At 45.9% G+C, this 25,837-nt stretch overlaps 1 pseudogene; it reads right to left on the bottom strand.

Moving 5' to 3' along the window:
• Positions 1-3: 3 nt before the first annotated feature.
• Positions 4-25,177, bottom strand: LOC124974505 (TBC1 domain family member 8-like; annotated as a pseudogene).
• Positions 25,178-25,837: the final 660 nt, after the last annotated feature.

Genomic DNA, 25,837 nt, shown 5'->3' with positions numbered 1-25,837 from the left:
TGTTTCTGTATTCTGATCCACTTTCATGATTTGAATCTATTCATTTTACCAGTAATTCCTAGCGGAAACATTCAACCCTAGATGAAAGAATGTTTCATTTGATCAAAATGACATTTTGGTATTGGGAGTATGGCAGATTGCATTTTCTGACTCAATTTCCAATGGGAGAAATGAAATATTGGATATTATGATACTCACATGCATGAAGGCACACACACGCACACACTCAACAGACATACAAGCACACACGCTCAGAGAGAGTTTGAGTTGGTTATGGTGAAATGCTTTTAATAACCTGCATTCTTCAGCAATGGGAGGATACATATATGCTCAATACTTAGGAAATTATAGATTAAGGAAATAATTATATATATATGTATACATATGTATATATATGAATGTGGATATATATATATATATATATATATACACACACACATAATGAATACACACACACATATATATATACCCATACCTCCAATGTGTGTGTGTGTGTGCATGCATCACATCTGAAAAGAAAGGTTCAGTCTGGATCACTAAAAGTAACAACTGATGCTGCAGGAGCTGCAGTAACTTAGAAGGAGTGTGGGGTAATAAGGTCTGCAGCCACACCTGGTCCCCAAGGGAGTGACAAGGTCAAAACTAGTCTCTTCACTGCCACATAGTCTACTTACGAAATTGGAGTCTATTCGCCTCAAATTTTCCATATAAAGAAAAAGTATGAATGTAGCAAAAATATTTTTAGTTCTTAAAATTAGAGGACAGGCAGCCCTTTGTCCCAGGACACACACGCGGGAAACTGACACTGAGATGCTCACAGATGCCACCGGCCAGTGGGAGGAACACTTGGTTGACACCTGAAAACCCACAGGGCCGGCACCGCCCGCTGCCCAAGTCACACAGCAGGAATGACATGAGAGCCACTAACGGACAGGGGAAAGGCCGGCTCCCCTTCTGCTGAGTCCTCAATAGAGCCCTTGCTGCCCAAGATCCACGGCCACCTCTCCACCCAGGTGGAGGAGCTGGTGCTCAGGTGCCACACCCTCCATGGTCATTGCCCAGCCTCCAGTGTCCATGGCACACCAGGGAAGGAGTAGCTTCAACAACCAGGTGGGAGTCAGGGTTCTGGCTGCCCAAAGGCTGGAGGACCACGGTCAGGTGTCCGGGGTGCAGAGGTGGGCTCTTGTCTTCACGCTCCTTGCTGCTGTGACAAGACACCATTTCAAGATCCCCAAACTTGTGGTCACTGCACCTGCTTGTCAAGTACAAAACAGGTGATGTGTGTCCAGCCCTCAAAAGAAAACAAAAAAAAGTAAGAGGAAAATATGCACCATTATTAAATATTAGTTTAAAATGTGTTTTTAAAAGTATATGTCAATGAAAGTTCTAGAAGGTGAGGCTCTGGCAGACCCAGGTCCTTTTCTGCAGTCATCCAACCCTAAGAATGAGGGAGGATCTCTCTCAGCAGGTTTTGTCTGTTCCAAAGGGCATCAACCCCTGCAACCTTGGAGTGTGGCAGCACCCCAGCCTGTGAGGAAGGTGGGGGTGCCTGACAATCCCTCTGGATGTGGAGAGGCGTGTCTGCTCCACACCCACCCAGGGAGCACACCACCAGCCCCCCGAACCTGGGGGACACCAGATCAACCCCTACAAGCAGTGGTGTGATTCCCGACCAGCCCCTCTATCGCGTTCAATGCCCACTGGAGACACCCAGCCCATCAGAGGTGACACAGGACTCACACCCCCGACTACTGGAGGCCAAATCATCTCTAGCACATTGTGTGTTCACACCCAAGGGGGTCCCTTCCTACACATGCCCTCTGGAGCCCACTGACACAGAGGTGGTGAGAGGGGGACTGTCACGTCACAGAAAGCCACCATACTGCAGGCTCCTACCATGTCCTTGTCATTGGTTGATGTGTCATAGTGCACAGGATGGTTGGCGTGGACCTGCTTCAGTCTCTCAAGCAGGGTCTCTTCCAAGGTCTCTCTATCCTTGAGCTCGATGAACTGGAAGGCCATCTTGCTCCTGATGCTGATGAGGATGGGGCTGGGCAGCAGACTGGTGTCCTCCATCTTCTCCATGCTCACTACCTGATGCAAAAGACGGCACATGAAGGGGAGGTGCTGGAGAACGGAACTGACTAATTACGCTCTGTACATGTTCCAATATGGAACAATGAATCCCACTGTTATGTATAATTGCAAGGCACTAATAAAAAGATTTGAATCACAGTAAGTACTGCAAAAAAGAAGGAAGGCAGGCCTCCACGAAATGCTCACAAGTTAATCTAACATGGAATAATGGCAACAAGGACCTGATATAAAGGTTGAAAAGTGTGCAAGGGAGCATCAATAACAATCACCAAAAGGCAGAAGTAACCCAAACTTCCATGCACAGATGAATGGATAAGGGAACTGTGGTTTAGGCTACCATGGAATATTACTCAGACTTCCAAAGGAAGGGAATTCTAACAGATAAGAGGTGGATCAACATTAAGGACATTGTGTAGTGGAAGAAACAAGTCACAAAATGACTAATGCTGTAGGATTCCACTTACAAATTGGTTACAAGGTAAATTTCATGCTATGCATAATTCAAAATCAATTTTTAGGTATGTAGGTCATCATGTCGATTTCTTGCTCCACTGATGATAATGCTTGCAAAATGAAGACATCTATTGGAGAAGGAGGGGATAGATCTGGGAAATCATATGAGGAAAAACACTGAGTTTCTAAGCAATCAGGCTCAGGACCTATGCTACGAGAAACGAGACCCCAGAGGTCTTGATGTATAACAGCTGTGGTACCCCCTCAGCAGAGATGCCTGAGATCAAGGACCAAGCTGCTTGCATTCAGAAGCAAACTCAGGTTGCCCACACTCCCGTTTCCAATGAGAGAATCACAGAGTTATAGGAGGGACCTGATCCTAACATAAGGAGGCATTTTTAAATCTTTCACAAGTTCCACGGAGAGTATACATGCCAATTTGCTCCCTATTTTCTAAAGGTGAAGCTTTTTATAGTTTGTCTTTTTTTTGTATTTTTTTTAGGCAACAAAAGGGGAGGATCCCTTCCTAAAGAGCTGTAGGAAAAGCTTGAATTGCGAGGCATGTACTTTTGAATGACAGCTTTATCAACAGTGTGGGGCTAGGGTATGTTGTTCTTACCATCACTTCTAGGCAACCTTTGGTTGCCATAGCAACAAGAGAAAAAAGGAAGGCTGAAGGGGTAATGGCGTAATTCAGCCCACACTTCCCTCCTGGAGCCTGGCCATCAGATGGCCCAAGTTGCTCTGGATTGGGATATAGTTGGAGTGTGTCCCCCGAAAGTTCTTGTGTTGAAAGCTTGATCCCCAATGGGGCAGCATTAAAGGGTGGTGGAACCTTAAGAGGTGAGGTCTAGTAGGGGAAGGATGGGTCACTGGAAGAATAGCCCTCAGTAGGGATTATGGGACCTGGTTCATTCCCACAACAAGGATTGTTACAAAGAATGGTCCTTCCCCATTCTCTGGCTTCCTGTCTTCACACATGATGTTTCCATCTACTCATGCTCCTGCCATGGGGGCACTGTCCACCACAACACCCTCACTGGTGCTCACCCAACACCATGTTCTTGAGCCTCAGGACTGGGAGTTAATTAAGCCTTTTCTTCCTTTTTTTGGTTAATAAGTAAACCTGGCATCATGGATTTTGTTGTAGTAGCAGAAAATGGACTCAACCACATGGGTTAAAAGATGAAATGGTGCATCAAAGTGTGCACGGCAGGTCAAGCAGAGGGGAGAGGCAGGGTGTACCTCTCTGAGCAGAAGGACAACATTGTAGCAGTCATCTTCTATGCTGGCAAAGCAGGTGGAGCTGTCAGAGGACATGCGTCCTGCGGTGTGGAACCGACTGAAGGGCGTCCAGAGGAGCAGTCCATCACAGTGTGCAGCTTCTGTTTCTTGGTAGCCTGAAAAAGATTCGAAACAGCTCCTTCTGTGCTTGGGTTTCAAGGTCCCTGGTGAGAGGTGGGGGGAGTTCAAGATACGGAAAGGTCAACAGACACGAGATTGAAAAGAAAACACTTTTGAACTTGCTGGCACAACGTGATAGTTTAGTGACTGAAATAAAAAAAGTCATGCTCCTCCAGAGCCTGTGAGCCCCATGTTCCATCCAGACATTCAGTTGCCCTTCCAACCAAGTGCAAGGAGCAGAGCCCGCTGTCCCCACCAGCAAGAAATTCATAAACTCATGAACTCAAATAAGTATTAGATCCTGGTTTGAATAACTCAGTACTCCAAAAATGGCAGCAAAGGCCATGTGTGGAGAAGTTAGATGATAAGCGGGGTGAGCATCGGTGAGACATGGGGAAGGTGGAGCCCTTGCACGCTGCTCGTGGAGGCCAACTGACACTCTCACCTTGGCAAACAGCCAGAAGCCCTCAAACGTTGAAAGTGGACCTAGTGTTTACCCAGACATTCCCTCCCAGGTGAATGCACCAAACAGACTTGAGCACTGTCGTCCACTAACTGGCACACAAACACAGCAGCAGATTCATAGTCGAAGGTGGAAACTACCCCATGTCCACCAGTTGATCAATGGACACAGCAAATGTGGCACATGCCCTCAAGCAGGGTAGATAGTACTCAGCCATCAACAGAAAGTGTGCATGGACAGAGCTGGAAACCTCAGGCTGAGTGAAAGAAGCCAGACACAAAGACCACAAGGTGCCAGGTTCATTTACATGAAATGTCCGCACAGGAGGCTGACAGACAGAAATAAGGAGTGGCTGCTCATTAATGTGAGGCTTCTTGGGAGGGTAATAAAAGGTTCCGTGGCTGTAGTGATGATTGTGTGGTCCTGTGAATATTGTAAAACCTCAACTACCCATTGAAAGTCTTAACTGTTCAGATGTGAATAACCGAAAAGGAGCCTGACTTTTCTCCAGAGGAGTACCAGGGAGCCAGGGAAAGGCAAGTGCACTGCGCCAAGTACACACACTGAATCACACATAATTTCCTACGTTCGTATAGGAATATACGCCTGGTGTAGCTCCACATCTTGTACAACCACAAGAAGGGAAGCTGTACTCCATGGATGTAGGACATGTCAAATTACACATGACAGTCAAGTATATCTACAAAGAACAAAGAAAAAGAAGTTCACATAGTGCAAGAATGGAAGGTGAGGTCCCTCAAGGGGATCACAAGGTCCCTGAGAGTCAACAATGCCCAACACACTTACATTTAACTCTAAAAATGTTGCTGTCAAAATGCTGAGAGTAGAATGGTGGAAACCAGAGGCCAGAGAGGTTGGCTCAGGGGCTCTGAGCCAGTGAGAGAAGGAGCAGGAAGTTCCGGGGTGCTGCTGCAGAGCAAGTGACTACAGGTGCCAATCCCACACGAAATTCTTCAGCCTGCTAGATAAAAGGATTTAGGGACCAGGAAACAAAAACAATGATCAGAGCCCCAAGAGTCTCTTTCGTAAGGAAGAGATAAGCGCCATCCATCTTCCAAAAGAACTATCACACATCAGAGGTGACCCAACGCCACATGGAGTTGAATTTGGGAACAAAGAAAAAAGGAAACCTATAAAGAGCATTTTTTTTGTGCTTTTGTGGCAACATGTGACCAGTTTGAACTACATGCACACAGCTGGAAGGGACGGGAAGTCATTCTGAATACATGAAAACCCCAAACATGCTGCTGTTCAAGGACCACCACTGAGAAAGATGCACCCCCACCAGACAGTGAGAAGAAAGAGCATGTCTTAAGGAGGAAGAGATCTGCTGTTTTCAAGATGACTTTCCTTGTATTAGCACTGAACACTAGACCTCATGGCTTTGAATGAATTCACTACAGGTTGAGTCGGCCTTATTCAAAATGCTTGGGACCAGAAGAGTTTCAATTTTCAGAGTTTTTCAGATTTTACAAGATCTATGTAAACTTTAGCAGTTGAGCATCCCTAATTCAAAAAATCTAAATAAAAACTGCTCCAAAATTCGGTTACAAAACAAGAGTTTCAGATGCTGAGGTACTAAACTGCCTCATGAGCAAAGGCATTATAGCTATGGTTTACTCATCTCCTTGGATATTTTAAAGAAATGTCAATCGAAAAAAAAATACAGGAATGTTAAAACAGATAAACAATTTTGAAGTAAAAGATTAAAGCTGTTTTTAAGATTAAACATAGGATTATATGATTTGGCTATTCCATTTCTGGGTAAAAATACTCAATAGAATCGGAAGCAGGTGTCAGAGAAATTAGTGTGCCCAGTTCACGACAGCATTGTTCACAATAGCCAGAAGGTGAAAGCAAAATAAGCGTGCATGGACAGATTGAGTGGATAAACACAGTGGGGTATGTACATACGATGGATTATGATTCAGCCCTGAAAAGAAAGGACATTCTGACACATGCTGTGACAGAGATGAACCTTGAGGACATTATATTAAGCGAAATAAGCCCAAAGCAAAACATTGAGTGTTGTCTACTTACGTGAGGGATCCAGCTGATTCCACAGAGACAGCAGAATGGCGGTTGTGAGGCAAGGTTGAACAGGGTGATAGTGTCTAGTAGGTAGACTTTTAGTTTAATCAAGTCAGAAGAGTTCTGGAATGGGCAGTGAGGATGGTCATGTATCAGTGTGAACATACTTAATGCCACTGAACTGCATGCCTGAAAATGGGGAGGTCTGTGTTATATAAATTTCAAAGTAAAGAAAAAAAAAAACTCTGTTTAATGACTAGTAGTATTTGATCAGTCCTGATTCTGTAAGTATGTCAAAAATTGAATCCAGGACAGTACTCTGTGGTCTCTCATAGGATCTTTCATAACGGTTTACCTTGACATCAGAGCTGTGGTTAGTTACCCAGTTATGATCTGCAAACCTGAAATCAAATTCCAGCTCAAACACCGGGTTTGAACTTCAGATGATAAAGCTGAATTCCTTAGTGACACTGCAAGCAACTAGCCTGACAGTCTCCATGACTGGTGTCACCATGGACCAAATTATACAAAATACTGACTTACTCTATTGATGACAAAGGTATCGAAATCAGTTCAGCTGCCCTGAAAACATTTTTTACCATGTGATTTAAGATGAAAAGATGAGGACTTGGTGTAGCTCGGTGGTAGAGCCCTGGTCTCGCATGCATAAGGACCTGGGTTCAACCCCAGCACCACCAGAAAACCAAAAAAAGGTTTCTATACAAATACCATGCCATTTTATGAAAGAAACTTGAGCATTCATGGGGTTTGCTATGCACACAGGCCCTCGAACCAATGCCCAGGGACACAGCGAAGACCTCACAACCAAAAGGTGCTAAGCAAAGCACACGAAAAGGTCAAGCAGCTGAGGGACACCATGGGACTGAAGCTCTACCTCTTGGTGATCTGGCTTGGCTCCTGCACATCTGGCTCCAGACCTCATTATCCAGCAGCCTCCGCAGCATCACATCTACCAGCTGCTCCATGATCTTCAAGACCGCATCCAGGATCAGAAACATGGAGGAGTCACGCTCCTTATTCTGTGTGGTGATCCGGATGGTGTCCGCCACAAAGACGTTGGCTGTCCTTTCCAATTTCTGGATATCAACCCAAGGTATTACAAGTTGAACTGAAAGAGAAAAGATGCAAAATCAGATCCCCCATAAAGTGGGAGCCAAACTTCAAGCATCAGCAAATAACAATCCAACGTTCTATTTGTTTCTTTTAAGCTAAAATGCAAAAGTCTCAAAGCCTGTGCAGGGGAAGAGTACACAACTGCCTGACAGCTGCTGGTGAAACCCAACTCATGGGCCAAGGGTTTTCTTAAAGATTGAAGTGTCATCTCCCAGGTTGCTGGCTACTGCATACTTTCAAGGACCAACATTTTGCAATCCAATAGCATACATCTTCAAGAATATTTCAACACTCATGCAAAAGTTTCTGAATCACACAAAATCTACTTTCAAAAACAGCACTCACACATTAAGGTAGAAGAAAAAGGAGTGTGCAAGAGGGTTATTCATTTCTCGTTCACAGAAGCGGGCTGAGCATCGAGTCTGTGTCACATGACTCTTATTATGCTTAGAAGACACTACAAGCAGATTCTATGAAATGCTAAGGTAATACAGTACAGTCAGGCACAGTGTATGTGCACCTCCGAGCTACCTGCAAGCCTGAGGCAGGTGGGTGTCTTGATCCCAGAGTTTTAGGTCCAGCCTGGGCAACAAAGCATGACTTTCACTTTAGAAAAAGAAAGCAGGTGCTGGGACATAGCTCAGTAGCAGAGCACTTGCCTAGCATGTGTGAAGCCCTGGGTTTGATTCCCAGCACTGCCAGAAAGACAGCCAGGTGCTGTGGCACACACCTTTAGTGCCAGTGACCCAGGAGGCTGGAGGATCCCTCCTTGCTAGGGAGGTAACTTAGCTAGTCCTTGTCTCAAAAAGCAAGGTTGGGATGGGGGGCAGGGCTCAACAGTTAAGTGCTCTGGCTTCAATCCTCAGTAATACTGCTACTAATAAAGATAATGTAAAATAGTGCAGGTGATACATTTTTAAACAAACATGCTAGTCCCAGATTTTTTTTTGGGGGGGTGTACCAGGGATTAAAGTCAGGGGCACTTGGCTACTGAGCCTCATCCCCAGCCTAATTTTCTATTTTATTTAGAGACAGGTCTCACTGAGTTGCTCAGTGCCTCGCCTTTGCTGAGGCTACCTTTCAACTTGCTATCCTTCTGTCTCAGTCTCCTGGGACGCTGGAATTACAGGCATGCGCCACTATACGCATCTGAGAATTAGTGTGGATACAATGATAGGCAGTAGGCTAATGCAGAAGAAAACCGGAGAAGATAAAATCATATCTGTTAGCCGATTCCTCATACAGATAACAAGTAGAAAAACATGATCGAATATTAGCAATAATTAATTTTTTCCAAGTATCATCATCCTAACACAATTAGGTTTAGTGACAATCCTTAGTGTTCCAAATGAAATCATTTCCTTTTCACCTCAGAGAATGAATGTCATATTGTAACATTTCCTTCCACTTATTTAGCCATAGCATTTTCGATGACTTTAGAATTGTAAACAGCCTCATTACTATGTCAGGCCTGGGACTACTCTTTTCCAGCTATGCCAGCTCTTCTGCCCACACTAGTTTCATCTACACTGCCTACTTGAGTTCATTAAGTGACTGCTCTGTGGAACGCCCTGCACTTAAGCAGCACAAATAGGAAAAACTAAACTACAAGCAAATAAGCAACACCAACTTGGCAGAACCCAGCCCAGAAACAGACATGGTGTACATTATAAGGGGACAAGGAAGGCATGGTGGACGTGACCAATCTGAACTGGGTATTGAAGGACAAACAGGAGTTTCTAAAGAGGCTAAGGAGAGAAGGAAAAGCATTTGGAAAAGTGTTCATTTGGGAAAGCATTTCAGAAAGAAGGATGGCCAAGGTTAGGCTGGGGCCCATTCCAAGCATGGTCAGGAGAGGACTGGGCACACAGGGCAGGATACTGAGGCATCAGAAGGGAGTCTGGTGAGACTGAAAGAGAAAACAGCATGTGCAGGAGGCTGGCCACAGCAGATATTCAGAAGGAGGCCTCCCACTGGCTGCACTTGGAGAATAAATGAAGAAAACCACACATACGTGTGCATCTCCCATGCCACCCAGCACGGGCTCTTGAAATGGCTTCTGAAAGTGCTTTCAATGGCAATGGCTTTTGAAACCTTGAACACACAACTGACACCTGTGGCCTTGCCTTTTCCTGTGGGAATGCCAGTACTGAGGACAGTGCCCACTGCTGGTGCGATGTCATAAATTCTTTCTGGATTTGAAGTGGACCCAGGTAAAGTGTTCTGCATATACAACAGTCATGATGTTCAAGGACGGGTGTTTTAAAAGATGTCCTTCTGCATTAAGAAGCAGAAGTACATGCTACTCCTATAGAAATATTCACCCATCAGATATGATACTGTATCTTCAACATAATCTATGGTAGTAAAAGGTTTTGAGTAGCTATTTAAATAAGTTACACAGATATGCTCCTGAAGGTAGCAGAAAAATGAATTGTCTCCAGAAAACAAGCAAAAAAAAAAAATCAAGCTCCTTCGTTGTAGCATGTATACTTCAACTTAATTATCTGCACAAATCATTTGGAAACTAATCCAGTATCACCTGCTGTCATCTCAACCACCCACTTAAATCTTTTGCTGTGGGATTTAACCTTTAATGGCTTCTCTAGGGAGCCATGCCAATCAACCCCAGGGCCAACTTTATCTTGAAGGACCAAATACTGCAGATGCTGGCACTGGCCTCACATGACTTCATTGACCAGGAGAAGGGGTAGAAGCAGAGGTGGTTGATGCTGATGTACAGACAGCCTTGGCGGGGCACCCAGCCCTTACAGCAGCAGCAAGAGCAGTAGGTGACCACCTTCTCTGCCTCGAGGAGGACGAACCTGGCCTCCAACGTCACCACCGCTTCTCAGAACTTCCTGGGCTCCCCTTTCTGCTCAGCAAGCCTGCTGCTGCTCTCTTAAGCAATCAGACCCTGACTCACAAGAGACAGGGCCTTCATCCAGGGAGCTGGGCAAAGGGAAGGAAGACAGCACAAGGGACAGGAAGCAGGAAGGACAGATGCACCCAGGCACTTGAGGAATCTCTGTTGTTTCCACGACAACCACTCCTGTCCACTACCCTGAAACAGCCACAGCCAGAGGGGGAAAAAAAAAGGCAGAGATCAATTAACCATCACAAGGTTGCAAAACACAAAGAAAAGTCTCTCAGTCACTTACTGACCATGAAGCTGTGGCTGAATCAGCTGACTTCTAAGGTTTTGAGAATTTTAATTCACAATTATTTCCCAAATCCTCCCTACACTCATGCTACAGTTTGGATCTTCAATGCCTCCCCAAGGTCCATGTGTTAAAGGCCTGATTCCCAGCTAGTGTATTGGGAGGTGATGGAACTGCACAAGGTGGGGTCTGGCGGGAGGTCCTTGGATGACTGGGGACATGCCCTTGAAGAGGACAGTGGGACCCCAGCCCCTTCCTCTCTGCTCCCTGGCTCGCCATGAGTTGAACACTTTTCCTCTGCCATAAGCCGCTGCCTTGATGTGCTGTCCCATCACAGGCTCACAAGCAAGGGGCCCGATCAGTCACGGACTGGAGCCTCCAGAACTGGGAGCCAAACCAACCTTCCCTAAGTCAGTCATCTCAGGTATTTGTGACAGCGATGAAAAGTGAACCAACACAAGAGATACGAAACCCAGTGACTGGCTCTGGTGTGGGAACTCACATCAGCCCCGAAGAACTACGCAACTAGGACCTAAGAGTCTCTTTAAAACATGAACGAATGTCTTCATTAGGTTCAAAAAGGTCAGTATAAAGCCAACTGCAGGATCTGGAGAAGACTAATGCCATGCACCACCACCGTCCACTCTATACTTGTTCAAGGTGGAAGGGAGGACCCTGGCCAAGCTTCTAGAGGGCAGAAGTACTCCTAAATCCCTGGGGAGTGCGGGAAACAGCAGAGGGCACAATCTGACACTGCAACTCTTTTGTCCAACCACCACCAAGAAGGGACCTTTGTGATCTGTGGTGGTGACAGAAGAGACTAGAATAAAAGCTGTGGTCCATTTCTCAAGGGTGACAGTCTGTCGTTACCTGTCCTTTTCTTTTTCTTAACATTTTCATTTGTGTTTTATATGACTGTCTTATGAGAGCCTATGTTTCCTAAGATGAGGCTGTTTTCTCAGGGGTGTTACCAAATCCTCACTGTATAAGTCCTTTTAGAAATGAAACCTGGGCACTCACATTAAAATAATCTAATCATAATTACTATAAAATAAACCTCAGTGCTGGTGAAGTGTACTGTTTTCTTCATTATTTATCAGGCTCTAGAGCCGACTGGCATGGCCGAGAACAGGATTCAGAGGCTCCAAGCAGACATGATGGTGGCCATAGGGCCTCCCAACTGTCATGGCTGCATGTCTGGTCCCAGGAAGAGCTGAAGCAGAGGGATTTTTCAAGTTTTATGGAGCAGCCAAGGGCCCAGGAAAGGTCCAACTCTCACACCCTGTGGATCTGGCCCGAGGAGTGGGGAGAACAAAGGCCACGATGTGCTCTCGCTCCCCAGCACTGCCTCCTCAGCTTTCCTTTCTTCCTTCCTTTCTTTTTTAGGGCATACTAGCTTTGAAGTGTCACGGATCAAAACTGTCACCCCCAAACATGCCACTTCAGCATAAGGATAACTGAGCCAAAGATAACTGAGAAACAAAAAAGACGGGGTACCAGAAAGACTGTCCGCCCTGCCCCATCTGCCTCGAGTCAGGAGGGACTCTCCATCTGCACAGGTGTGTCCCCCTCTGTCCTGGGAAGACACCTTTGACCTCTTGATCTCAGCAGCATGAGGGGCTCACACAGCCTCATGGAGAGAGCCCTACCCTGCCATTAGTTTCCCCCATGTTTCCCTCCCCGACCCTGCACCACCCCAGAAGATGGACCCCTTTTCCTGTCACTTCAGTCCTCAGTCAACTGGTTGCTTTCCCTTAAGGTGCTGTGCAAGGTCGATTCTAACCACCCTACCAGTTACATGGCTGAGTTTCTGCCACGTGTATACACTCTGAGTGCATTCATATCAACTCTTTCTCTCTTGCTCATCTGCTGCATAGCGATGTCATTTCCAGGGCCTCAACTACAGAACCTAGGGAGAGGACACTTTTCCTTCTCCTACAGAAGGGTTTCAGGAAGCAGCATAGCAGAAATCAATTTCCTTCCTCCCAAGCAAGGGAAATACCTCAAGAAAAGAACCACTACAGTTCACGTTAGGCCAAGAGAGGCAGGTCAATTGTTGCTGATGCTCAGTCCCATCTGATACAGGACACCGAGGCACAGTTCATCGGCAAGGATGAGGGGTGTCCCGAGAGCTGTGTGTGTCTTTTACCATAGCCCAGGTCAGCTCTGACCCCACAGGTAAGAGGTCATGCCCTGGCTGCCAAGCACTGGATGGCCTCGGTCACCCCTGCTCTTCACTCATCCTGCTCACATCCCCTAGTCCCCAAATGCAAAAGACTGCTTCTCTTGCTTGCTCTAAAATCAAAAATTCACTTTGACACCCCTTACTAAAAGCTGGAAGTCTTCAGGTTTGTTTTCAAAAAAACAAAATCCATGGTCTGGGATATTCACAACAGTTCTATTAGTGCATTCTACTTATACACAGTAGTGGGGTTCACTCTGACATCATCATACAGGCATGGAATAGAATGAGCTCCATTTCCCTCCCCTGGGCTGCCTACTTTAGTGGGCTCTCTACTACATATTTGGTCTTTAATTAGTGCTTTATAGGTATGCATCAAAGATGGAATTCACTGTCGTATATTCATGTATGTATACAGCACTATTTTGACAATTTCTTTCCACACTGGGGATCCTTTGAATAGAGGAAATGAACTGAGGGGGAGGAAGGAGGAACAGGAAGTGGGAGGAAAGATGGATGGCTTTGGGGAGGTTTTATCCCAAGGGAAGAAAACTGTACTGCAGGCTTATGTGTTCAAGTATGTAAGGAGAGTTCACTGTAGAACAAGGAAACATGTCCCTCCCCAACAGGATCTTAAAGCACCAATCACCATCATGTCCTTGCAAGGACACCAGTTATGTAACAATGTAACTGGCAGCAGGTATGGACAAATACCTCCCAAGATTCCTCTCCTGCCTTCTCACACCTTAACTGGCTGTAACTCCATTTAATTAACATCTGCAGAACAAACATCCACTATTAGTGGGACCAGAGCACTAGGTCCAATGTGGTGACAAATGTTACAGCTAAAGAGAAAATGAGTCAGGAATAACTAATTTGAGGAAGACAATAATATGTTGCTCTGCAAAAACAGAAATCTTAACATTATGGTATCCCATGAGAAAAAAAAAGGATGATTATATCTGTAAAAGATAACAGGAATTAGGCCTGAGGATGAAGCACCACCCTCTTTTTTTCCTAAATTTCAGGTGTATCTTTATGTGCCGCAAAGACTGACAGGTGACAAATTGAACTAATTTGCCTTTGCACATTAATCCAAAAAGTGTAATCGGACTGGTGAAGACTGTGGGTACGTGGCAGAGTTCAAAATGTCATGAAGAGTCACCCGAGATGGGGAGAAAGGTGGAGATCAAAGGGCCTACCTTCACCTTTCCCTTGACAAAGCTGGCCATGTCGTCTTTATAATCAAACACAGAGTATGGAGGAGATTCTGTCCCAGCCACTTCCAGTGCTGGTTGATTTCCTCTAATGTGGTACCTGGATCAGAATAGAGAGAGAGTGAAAAACAAGAGTCATCATTTTGCTAACATTAAGTCACTGTGTTAATGTTCTGCAAACATCCCGTGCCAGGGTTCTCACACCCAAGCCACAGTTTGTCACTGAAAGCTGGCACTCTCCACTGGTGCCATGGTCTCTCCCGCCACTGCACTGGGACTTACAAACTTCAGTCCCATGACCACTTAGGCCAGCTCACCAAGCAGGAAAACCTTGGAACTGTCCTGTGACCACCCTGCACACCTTGATCATGTGCAGAGCACCTACCACTCAAGTGTCAGAAGCATTTGCAATGGTACAGCTGTTCCAGCATGGAACACAGACCAAGTGGCAGACGATTCTCAACAGTCTCACTTAGTGTCTCCTGGGAGAAGAGAGGCCCGTGGAGAAGTACCAAAGTCACGTTCAAAGGGGAAGAACCTCCTGGGAAGGTCCTCACAAGGATGTTGTCACTGCAACAGGCACTGGTTGACCTACAAGCAACAGCCAGGAATTTCACAGGTTTACAAATGGACACTTCATACCATTTACAGCAATATTGAGATTGCTATCAAAAAAACCTGTATTTAATACCTAATCCACCAAGTATCACAGTTTAGCCTAAGCTCCTATCAACACGTTCAGAACACACCCATTACCTTGCAGTTGGACAAAACCATCCAATACAAAGCCTATGTATTATAAAGTGTTGAAGAGCTCACATAATTTATTGCATACTATGCCAAAGTGAAAAGTGCAAGGTTTCTATGGCTATGCTTCCACATGACCAAGAAGTCCAAAAATTGTGAAGTCTGACCACGCAAATTCAGGGGGCCATCTGGATACGTCACTTTCCTTTGTCTTACAAATCTTCAACAAGGGGCCTCGGTCACCTTTTTGCATGCTTCCCACTATCTACCCACCATGCTTTACTGGGCACTGACTACATGCCCAGTGCTGTCCTGGGCACAGGAGGGAAAGCAGCCAGAGAGACACTGGAACTTTTACTTCCATGAGGGAGCCAGGAAAAAAGAAGTGACCTGAGCACCAGCAGGGAGTCAGCACAACGGATGTCTGAGCTCTAGCCTGAAGGACTGGGCATGCTCCTCTGTCTACAACCCCAAGCCACTCAGTCAATGCTCACAACTTCTCTCTCTGCCTAAAGCGAGGCACCTTTAGGAAGCCTGGAGAGACTTTGGTCCATGTGAAATTAAAATAGTATAACAAAATGTCTCCCTTCCAACCTGTTATCCACAGATCTTTTGCCAAATAACACAGTTAACCCATGAAGTAGTTTAACTCTCTCTTCCACCTAGTTTAAAAGAAAAAAAGTGCTCTTGAAGGCCCCCCTCTACTTCCCTGTCCTGTCACACAGGACCCTGGAAAAGACAGGGATCATCCTCACAGGCTGCTCTTCCCATTCCTACTCTGAGCTGGTTCCACCCAGGGCCTTTCCTACCCTTTTTCTTTGTACTTTATTGGACACCCACATTCCTGGGCAGGGATCCTTTCTCAATGCTCAGCACACAACCAAGTATGAGGGCGAGTCAATGACATGCAAGACGCCCAAGTAATGCCTGCACAAGTACAAATATCTCAGTCAACAGCACAATCCTCACACCAGAACATACCCATGCCTCCCATCCTCACTCCCCACAAGAGAACCCTGAAAAGAACAATTCACTACTCAGGAACTTCTGAGGGCAGGACAATGGTAGAAAACAAACCTGGCAAACCTAACCTGTGTCAGCCCAAGGAAAACTTCCTCAGCACCTGGCAGCCCAGTGATGCAGTCTCTTGGCACAGATGTGCAACATGGGGTGGAGACTGCCCAAGTTCTACACAGCTCTTGCACTTTGCCCCTGGCTATTACCACACACGCACACCCCTTGGAAAACACTGTTAATCAGACACCAAGACCATAAAGGAAAGGGCCACTTTATACCGAACAACACGTGAGTGCCCTGAAACACACCCCTCAGAAGCCTGGCTCACTCACGCTCACAGCTCAGTGTGTTTCTGATCACTAAGAAAGAGACAGACATGTGGAAGAGAGCACAGAGCTCCTGAAAGCAGGTGAGGCTCCCTGGGCGTTACCTGCAGGCTCACCAACAAGCAGATGCTCCACATGCTCAGACCTCAGGGTTTGGAACATTCCAACGGGAACAAGACTCACCAGTGACTATGGCCCAGTGAACGTCGCATCCATCCAGGAACTCTCCACATGCTATGGGAGAGTACACCTGTGAGCCAGGAACTTGAAGCAGAACTTGAAAGGGAGCTACCTCGGTGTTGGAATCCAGCACTGCCTCCAGAGCACCCACTGTGCCACCTACAAGGCAAAAGAGAAGCAAACACACCTGTGAGCTCAGGGACATGCAGACCCGCAGCCAGTATGCAGCTGCCACTCCCACATGTGGAAGCAGCATGGTCATTGGTGAGAGCCCAGGCACAGCTCCGACACCTCGCTGAGTCAGAGCTCCATGGGACCCAGAGATCTAGCTTCCTCACACCAATTTCCCAAGCATCTGCAGTTGGAGTCAGACTGCCCGATTGGAACCCCAGCTCTACCACTTTCAAGCTGTGTGACCTTGGGAGAGTTACCTGATTTCTCTGTGCCCTGGTCTCTTTGGAAGATAAAGCAACCATGATATGCCTCCAAGGGTAATTATCGAAATTAAGTCATCATTCAAAGTACCTAGACTATTGCCAGGCCCTTCAAGCACCAGGTAAGTGTTGCCCGTTAGGATCCTCATCATATCCACATCCCACAATGAAGAATAATCCCTTTCTACTCCAGAAAGGTACCCTGAGAAATATGACAACACATCCAAGACCCCGCAGGACAGAAGGCACAGGTAGCAGGTGAAGGACTGGCATTCTGCTGTGATGAATGGCATCCTGAATCAATGGCAGGTGAACAAACCCACTCCCTCCTCCCTGGAGGAGCTGAAGCCCTACACCTTCCTTTGCCCATGCTCCTTCACTACTAGGCCCCGAGAGGGCCCTGAGTGGCCTGAGGAGTTTATTTTCGTTTAAGATCCCAATATTAAAGGAAGTTGAATCATTAAGGAGTATGTCACTGACCTGCCACCCCATCACCCCAGAGTGTGCAGCACGTTTCACACCAGCAGGGACATGTGCCCACACAACAGCACAACCCAAAAATCAGAAAGTTAACGCTGGGACATTCCTACCCTCTGCTCCTCAGATCCCGCCAGTTTCCAAGTGCCTCACAAACCCGTCCTAAGGGGACAAAAACACTGTGACCTGGAAATGCATGGGATGTATCCACTTGTTCCTCCCGCCTTGGCAGCAGGGCACTCTGTCACTGGACGGCCCTCATGATCGCAGGCTGGCTGGGGCCTTCCCCACATCAGAGAGGACTAGGGTACATCCCCAGGAAAAGATGCATATTCAAAACTGTATGTATGGGGACTCGGGCTGCGGCTCAGTGGCACAGAACCTGCCTGGCACGTGGGAGGCACTGGGTTCCGTCCTCAACACTCTATAAAATTGAACAAATAAAATAAAGATCTATTAACATCCAAAAAATATGTAAAAAAAAATGCTTGTATGGTTTCTACTGAACACAGGTTGCTTTTGCACCACTGTAGAAAAAAGGCACTAATCCAGCCCACAGGAGTTGAGAACTGCTTGTCTTGTGTCTCTACCACATTGGACCTGTTCAGAATCACCCACTGCCTTGAGCCGTCACATCTCCCAACACACTTTTGACTTTCGTGAGCTTGACAGCTTCAAAGATTACTGGCCAGTTCTTCAGCATCAAATCCCAGTTTTGGCTTGCCTGACGCTGATTAGATTCAGGTTAAAGTCTCTGGCCAGCCTCACAGAAGGAATGCTATGCATCACATCCTCTCAGGTGGACACAATTTCAACTTGTTCCACTCCTGGTGATGTTCACTTGGTCTCTTAAGTTAGTGGCTGCTTGGGCACTTATTCCTTAAACTTATTCCTTTTTCCCTTGTAACTCATAAGCCTCCTACAGAGAAATGATGAAGTTATGTAAATTTACCATTCCTCAAACTTTTAAATTATTCACTTTTATCAGTATGGTCTCATCTTTCCTGCTTTTATTCAAAGTAGTAATAATTCATTACTATTATTTACTTGGATGCTTTAATTGTCCCAGGTTTGGCAGGTAGGAATCCCTTCAAACTGGGTTCTGTGTCCTCTGGACATGTACTTATGGTTTTTCATAGTCTCTGCCACAATAAAATATTCCAACATCGCTTGTACTTTCCCTGCTCCAGCTCTGAAATTGGACATTTTTCCCAGGAATTCTATTTCCTTTCATGAGAATTGCTACACAAAAGCCACCTGTCATTCCAGTGGCTTGGGAGGTTGAGGCAGGAGGATTGTGAGTTCAAAGGCAGCCTCAGCAACATACCGAGGCCCTAAGCAACTTAGCACAACAGTGGCTCAAAATAAAAAAATAAAAAGGGCTGGGGATGTGGATCAGTGGTTACATGGCCCTAGGTTCAATCCCTGCTACAAAATAAAATATAAAGCAGGTATGTGAGAGCTCTTTGCTAACAAGGTAACCCCAGGACCTCTCTGGAAAGAGCTGTGTCTGTGTGTGTACATATGACTCATGTATTTACACACAGACATACACATCTCTAATGCAATGACATCATCTGTGTGTATGTATACATAGTCTACATACAGAAAAACTGAGTTCACAATGATGCATCCTGCGATCCATTCCCTGTGTTCATTCTTTCTTTGTTCCATGTTCACAGCTCTGTTCTGCAACAGAGAAACCCAGCCTCCACCACCCTTGATATATTTACTTGCTGATCAACCCTCTCTTGCTGCCAACCTCCACACCCAAGAGACACCCTCCTCACCCTGTGCTCCATGTTCCCAGATGACAGGCACCTACACCTCCCTCACCTGCCCTATGTGATGACTTTCCCCAGCAGAAGGAATGAAGGACACATGGGTTTTTTATAGCAATTATTGCTTTGGCAAGTCCTGTCCCCTACTGGTTATGTTACTGGATGTCAGGTGAATGGGGGGCAGGAAGGTTGTCTTGTCTCCTGGATGGAGAGCTGACACTTAATACACAACCCACCGGCAGCTTAAGGAGGCTCAGTGGTAAGAAACAGGCTGGGGAAAGGGAGCTTAAAGCTCTGTTTTCAACAGGCCGGTGAAATGCCACGTTTGTCTAGCAAACACAGAGGGATGCTGATGGAGACACTGAAGAAGCCCAGAAAGGAGCCCATCCCATGAGGTGCTTCTAAGACATCTGTGACAGAATCCATGCAGAGTTTGTAACAGCAGCCTGGGGAACTCTAGGTGACATGGAAAGAAGGGAGCAGGGAGTTTGTGCAGCACCCGGACAGCCACAGAGGGGTGCCGAGTTTTGAAGCACAGTGGAGATTTCTCTCACATGCTTCTGAAAAGGTCAGGAGGTCTGTGTCAACCCAGTCCCTTCAAATGATGGGCAGGTGGGCAGGGCAGCAATCAGAAAGCCACAACGGGACTTCTAGCTTCAGTTCCAGCATGCAAAGAGCTTGAGAAGCACCCCTCCCATAAATACAAGCAGAGGCCAAGCAGACTGCAAATCACAGGCTTTTCTTGGATTCATCGAAGAACTGAGGTCACGGGTCAAACCATAAACCCTGAAGCTAAAGTGGCACAGGGGAATTCCCAGGAACACAGCTGGAACCTGCTCCCCCAGTGCTGAGGTCATGAACTGGAGGACACTTCAGTAGTGAGTCTGAAAACCTGCAAGTGGCTGAGTGTGAACAAGAATAAGAAACTCCTGGTGCTGCAGTCTTAAGGGACCCCAAGGCAGCACAGGTGTTCTCACCAGAACCCCACCAGTTCCCACTGAAAGACCCCAGGGTGACCTGCCCAGTTCTCTGGACAAGGGAAGAATAAGGCCATGCGGCATCCTCAGGGCTCCACCCCATCTGAGGAAGGGCCTTCTCTGGCTCCTGTGTCTCTTCTGGTTTTTCTCTCACCAAGGGGTGGGAGGAAGTGACTAGGAATCACATGGGAAGGACATAGGTCAGGGTCACAGGTCCACTGATGACTGAGATTGACTGATGATTCTAGGACCCTCCCCCTTGCCAACAGCAAAAGCTCCAGGATAAATGAGAGCAGATGACAGCTCAAAGAGCAGGGAGACTGGGAAGTTCTGAAACCAGGGATGGAGGGGAGACCCAAACAGGGACATGGAGGAATGTGAGGCCTCTGGTACCTTCAGCTACAGGAAACTGCAAAGAACCAAGTCCCAGTCAGAATAGCAACACTCACACTGAAGATGATTTCCTCAGTCGTAATTACTTATATATATGTATACATAATAAGTTCTTTATTATGTATATATATATATATATAAAACATGTCAGTATGCAAGAAAAAACAGATTATTGAAAGATAAAGCATGCATCGGAATGACACACAGATATAACAGATCTTGGTACTTTGAGAGAATTTCTAAAATAATTGTGATTTATAGGTAAAGGGCTCTATAGAAAAGGTACAGAGTATGGAAGACTAGGTCATGAACGCAGAGAGATGAAAACTCTAAGAAATGAAAAACAAAATAAATAGAAATAAACAAAAATGAAGATTGCCCTTGATGTCTCATCAGTAGATGGGACGGTCAAGAAAACAATCAGTGAACTTGAAGACAGATCAACAGAAACTCTCACTGAAAAGTCAAAAGAGAGAGACAGAGACACAGGAAGTACAGAATATCTGAGTGCTGTGGATAATTCCCAAAAGAATAAGAACCCCAAACTGGAAAAACAGGAGAAGAGGAAAGCAATCATGTGAAGCAATAATGACCAAGAATTTTCCAAATTTAATGACACACCTCAGATCACAGATCCAAGAAGTACAGAGAACACCATGCAGAAAATTATAAAAAAAACAAAGAAAAAATATTTACAAATCTACACTGAGGTATATCATATTCAAATTGCAGAAACCAAAAAGAAAATCTTTAAGGAAGCTGGGGTGTGAAGCAGACAACCTAGGAAGAACACCATAATTACAGCAGACTTCTTCAAGCATGCGCTCAAGGGAATTGAAATAGTTGAAAGAAAGGAATCACTAACCAATAAGTCTATGTGCAGTGAGGCCTTTTTTTTTTTTAAACGGGATACTTGGTATTGAATCCAGGGGTGCTCTACCAGTGAGCCACACCCCGATTGTTTTGTTCATTTTGAGATAGGGATTCAATAAATTGCAGAGGCTGGCCTCAAACTTTTGATCCTCCTGCCTCAGTTACCCAAATTGGTAACTATTACTAGAATGGACTATTGGCCAGGCTGGGTCCAGTGAAATTATCCTTCATAATTGAAAAACAAAGATTTTCTTGAACAAGACAGGAAATTAAATTCCAGCACACCCAACCATCAAATTCTTCAGAGAGAAAAAAAAACACATAGGTCAGGTAGCTCTGAGCTATATAAAGAGGAGAAATGTGTCTGAAAAGAAATAAACGTGGATAAATTAAATTTCTTATTTTTCCTATTCCTAAGTAATCTAAAAGAAAGGGTTAACAAAACATTTATTGAGTGATTACTGTATGTAAATAAGTGAAATGAATGACAACAATGTCATAAAAGATGAGAGAGGATCTGGGAATACTATTATCTCTGCTCTCAGCCATGCATGGTGCTGTACACCTACAATCCCAGTGGCTCAGGAGGCTGAGGCAGGAGGATCACAAGTTTAAGGCCAGCCTCAGCAACTCAGACCTTGTCTCAAAACAAAACTAAAAATGGACTGGAGATATGGCTCAGTGCTTAAGCGTCCCTGGGTTCAATCTTCAGTACAAGAAAAAAAAAAAAAAACTACATTTCATGTGAAACACCATAATATTTAAAGGTAGACATAGACTAATCTGGAAATTATGTTCCAAACAAGAAATATATACTACGAATTCTTTTCAAGCTATTTCTGGCAAGATAATAGATAAAACAATGGAATCACAAAGTATTCGATTGGTAAAGAAGTCAGGAAAATGGTTCAAAAGAAAAAGAACAGAGCAACAAATAGAAAACAGTTACAAACATGGTAGAGATTCATCTAACAGTGCCAACAATCACTTTACATATGAATGGTCTAAATACAACAACCAAAAATGCCCAGTGATTTTCAGAGTACACTTAAAAAAAAAAAAAAAGGATGAAAAGAAAGCAGAGGCTTACAAGAAACCCATCCTCACAGTCACATAAAGTAAAAAAAACAGGGGAGGCGCTAGGGTTGTAGCTCAGTGGCAGAGTGCTTGCCTAGTATGCTCAATGCCCTGACTTCAATTGTTTACACCACAAAAATTTCCACCAGCAAACAGGATCTACCAACATATAAAAGAAATTATATCTCATGATCTAGTGGGACTTGCTCCAAATATGCAAGAATGGTCCAGCATTCAAAAATTAATCAATAGAGAAGTTGGGGGGAAAAATCACAAAATCATTCCAATTGATACACAAAGCACTTGACAAAAATCAAACACCCAATCATGATTAAAGGAAAAAAAAACATAGCAAATGAGAAATCAAGAACTTGTCTAACTTGATAATATCAGTTACCTTCTCCGCCCAAAACCCTACAATTAACATCATATTACGGAGAAACTCAACACTTTCTTGATAACCAGGAACAAGGTAAAGACAACTTCTCATATAACTCCTATTCAACATCATACTGAAAGATACAATTAATATGCTAAGACAAAAAGAGGAAAAAGAAGGTATACAGATAGAGAAGAGAAATAAAACTTTGTTCAAAGATGAAATGCTTTCCTTTAGAAAAATAAAGGAAAGAATCAAGAAAAACTTAAGGAACTAAGAAGCATAACAGAGCTGCAGGGCAGAAGGATAACATGACAACTGCTTTCCCACACTCCAGCAAAGGACGGCTGTAACTTGGGCAGGGGGAGTAGACACCATTGACAAGTAAGAAATACTTTTGTCAGGCACAGCCTAAGTGAATATGCACAGGATGTATACGCATAAATCTACATGACTGAGGAAAGAAATCTCTCTGATAAGCGGATGACACATAATGGGGGGTCGGAGGGGAGAAAGAATGGAGGAAGGAGGGACTCTATAGAGGGAAAAGAGGGGTGGGAGGGGTGGAGGGGAGGAAAAAATAACAATGTATCAAACACCAAAAAAAAAAAAAGAAAGAAAAACTACAAACTTTGCTCAGATTTTAGTTGGGACTGCTCTAACACCTTTATAATACTGAAGCTTTTGATCCAAAAATATATTGTATATCACCATTTATGTGTTAATATTTTTAAAAAAGTTCAATTTTTTTCTCTGTAGGGTTTTGATTAATTTTCTGATATTCTTATCTTTTATATAAGCAATTTGCATGTTACTATAAAATAAAATTTTAAAAACTTTAAACTTCTACATCTTTTGCTGGAATGTAGAAACAGCACTAATTTTTTTTTATAACCTGTATTCAGCAAATGTGTTATTTTTAGAATTATGAATGTTTATTGTAATAATTTACCTATGGGTTATCTTGAATTTTCTACATACAGAAACACAATAAAAGTTTTATGTTTTCCTTTAAAAAAAAAAGATCGAAATACAGATACTCCATATTCATAAGTTGGAAGAGTCAATGCTGTTCAGATGTCAGCTCCTCCCAACTTGACTTATGGCTTCAATGCAACCCCAATAAAAATGCCATCGTGCTATTTTGGAAGTACTGACAACTCACAAAAATGTTTATGAAAAAAAAAGAGAGAGACCTAGAAGAAGGCACCACAATACTTAAGAAAAACATAGTTGGAGGAACACTACATGTTTTCAAGGTTTACTACGAAGCCACAGTCATCAAGACAGTGTGCTGCCAGCAGTAGAATCAACAGGGGTCAGTGGACCCAGCGCAGAGACCAGAGGCAGACTGACAGAGCAGAAAGTCTTTAACGCAGGAACAAAGGCGCATCAATGGGGAAGGATAACATTCAAGAAATGTTGCTGAACAATTAAACACCAACATGCAAAAGCCAAACAGTGAACCTAGACGCAGTCTTTACCAGACGTGCCCAAGAAATGCAGAAGAAAGCAAAATGAATCCGATGCAGGGCCACCCTGACCAGGTGTCTCCCAAGAAATGGCCACCTGCGACTCAGCCTGGGCTGGGAGCTGCGGGTCGGCCACGCCCCCCCCCCCCCCTTCGCCTGCCCGCCACGCTGCCATAGGATGAAGGAGCTGCAGCTCCTCTGGTTCACCCAGAGCTTCAGGGCGTCCTTCAGCAGCACCTCGTCGGGTTGTTTCCCTTTCTTCTGGTGCCCCGCTTCACGTCGCCGGGGCCAAGGCCCCACGAGGCCCAGCTCGCTGGGGAGGAGGCGGCTGGCAGCGGCTGCGCGAGAAACGCAGACCGGCGGGTGCCCAGCGCTCGCACTTCTGCAAGCGCAGCAGGAGGAACGCTCCCTGCGAACCCCGCGCAGCCGTGCACCAACCGCGCACTGGCCCCGCCCCGCGCACCCCTCGCAGCCCGCCCGGCAGCATAGGCAGCGCCTGAACCACCCTTGATCCCCTCTCAGCCCCGCAGGCTGCAGAGAAGCCTCCCAGGTTTCCGGGTGCTAACCCCGGGCTGGGGGGCTGGGAACGGCAGGCGCGCGGGAAGCAGACCCCAAGCCCGGCCCACCCCCGCCACGCCCTTACCGGTGAGGTGACGGATCCCCTCGCTGTGCCCGCGGCGTTGCTGTGGCAGGAAGTAGCAGCGGCTCCTCTGGGCCACCCAGAGCTTCAGGGTTCTTCACCAGCACCTCCTCGGGCTTGAGCTACATCCCAGCGATCCAGCCGCGCTGGGGGGAGCCGCTTCATATCGCCCGGCCACCAGCAGCACCGGGCCCAGTTCGCTTGGGAGGACGCAGCGGCAGCGGTAGCGCAGGAACCGCATACCCGCAGGTGCCCAGCGCTCGCAATTCACGGAGCGCAGTGGGAGGATCTCGCCCCGCGCACTCCGCGCAGCCGGCGCTCCGCCCCGCCCCGTCCCGCCCAGCCTCGCGCCGGCCCTGCCTCTGGCCACCCCCACCCCGCCGGCTCCGGTGGCACGTCCCGGGTTACCGCGTCCCAGTCGCCAGACTCAGGGTTCCCGAGTGGAGGGAGGAGGTCAGATCCCGCTGCCAGGTCCCCTCCCTCCAGTCCCCGCACAGATCGCGAGGAGCGCCTGGGCAGCTGCGCGGCTTCAACCCCCGGGTGGCGGCTCCTGGGAAAGAGCTCAGGGTGGTGGGAGCCGCCCCCACACGCCTCATTCCAACAGGTGGAGGAAGGACCTGGGGAAGAGACGTCTTGCTCTCCAAGCTGCGGGATGCCCAACCCAGAGCGCTTTATCTTGGGAAGGACAGAATGCACCAATGCAAACCAGTGAAAGCAAGTGTGTTTGTGTTTTAAATAACATTTTGGAGATCTCTCAAAAACAGCATGAAAAACAAAAACGATTATGTTTGGACTTTTTAGCACACTTTCTTAAAGTTTTCTTTTTTAATTCCCACATCATACTTGTCCATATTTATGACACTCCACTACATGTATACGCTGGGTAATGATCCTATCAGGA

Source organism: Sciurus carolinensis, unplaced genomic scaffold (genome assembly GCF_902686445.1).
Source record: "Sciurus carolinensis unplaced genomic scaffold, mSciCar1.2, whole genome shotgun sequence".
NCBI classification, from domain to species: Eukaryota; Metazoa; Chordata; class Mammalia; order Rodentia; family Sciuridae; genus Sciurus; species Sciurus carolinensis.
Note: the sequence above shows the minus strand (reverse complement) of the source record. Positions and strands in the feature narration are given on the sequence as shown.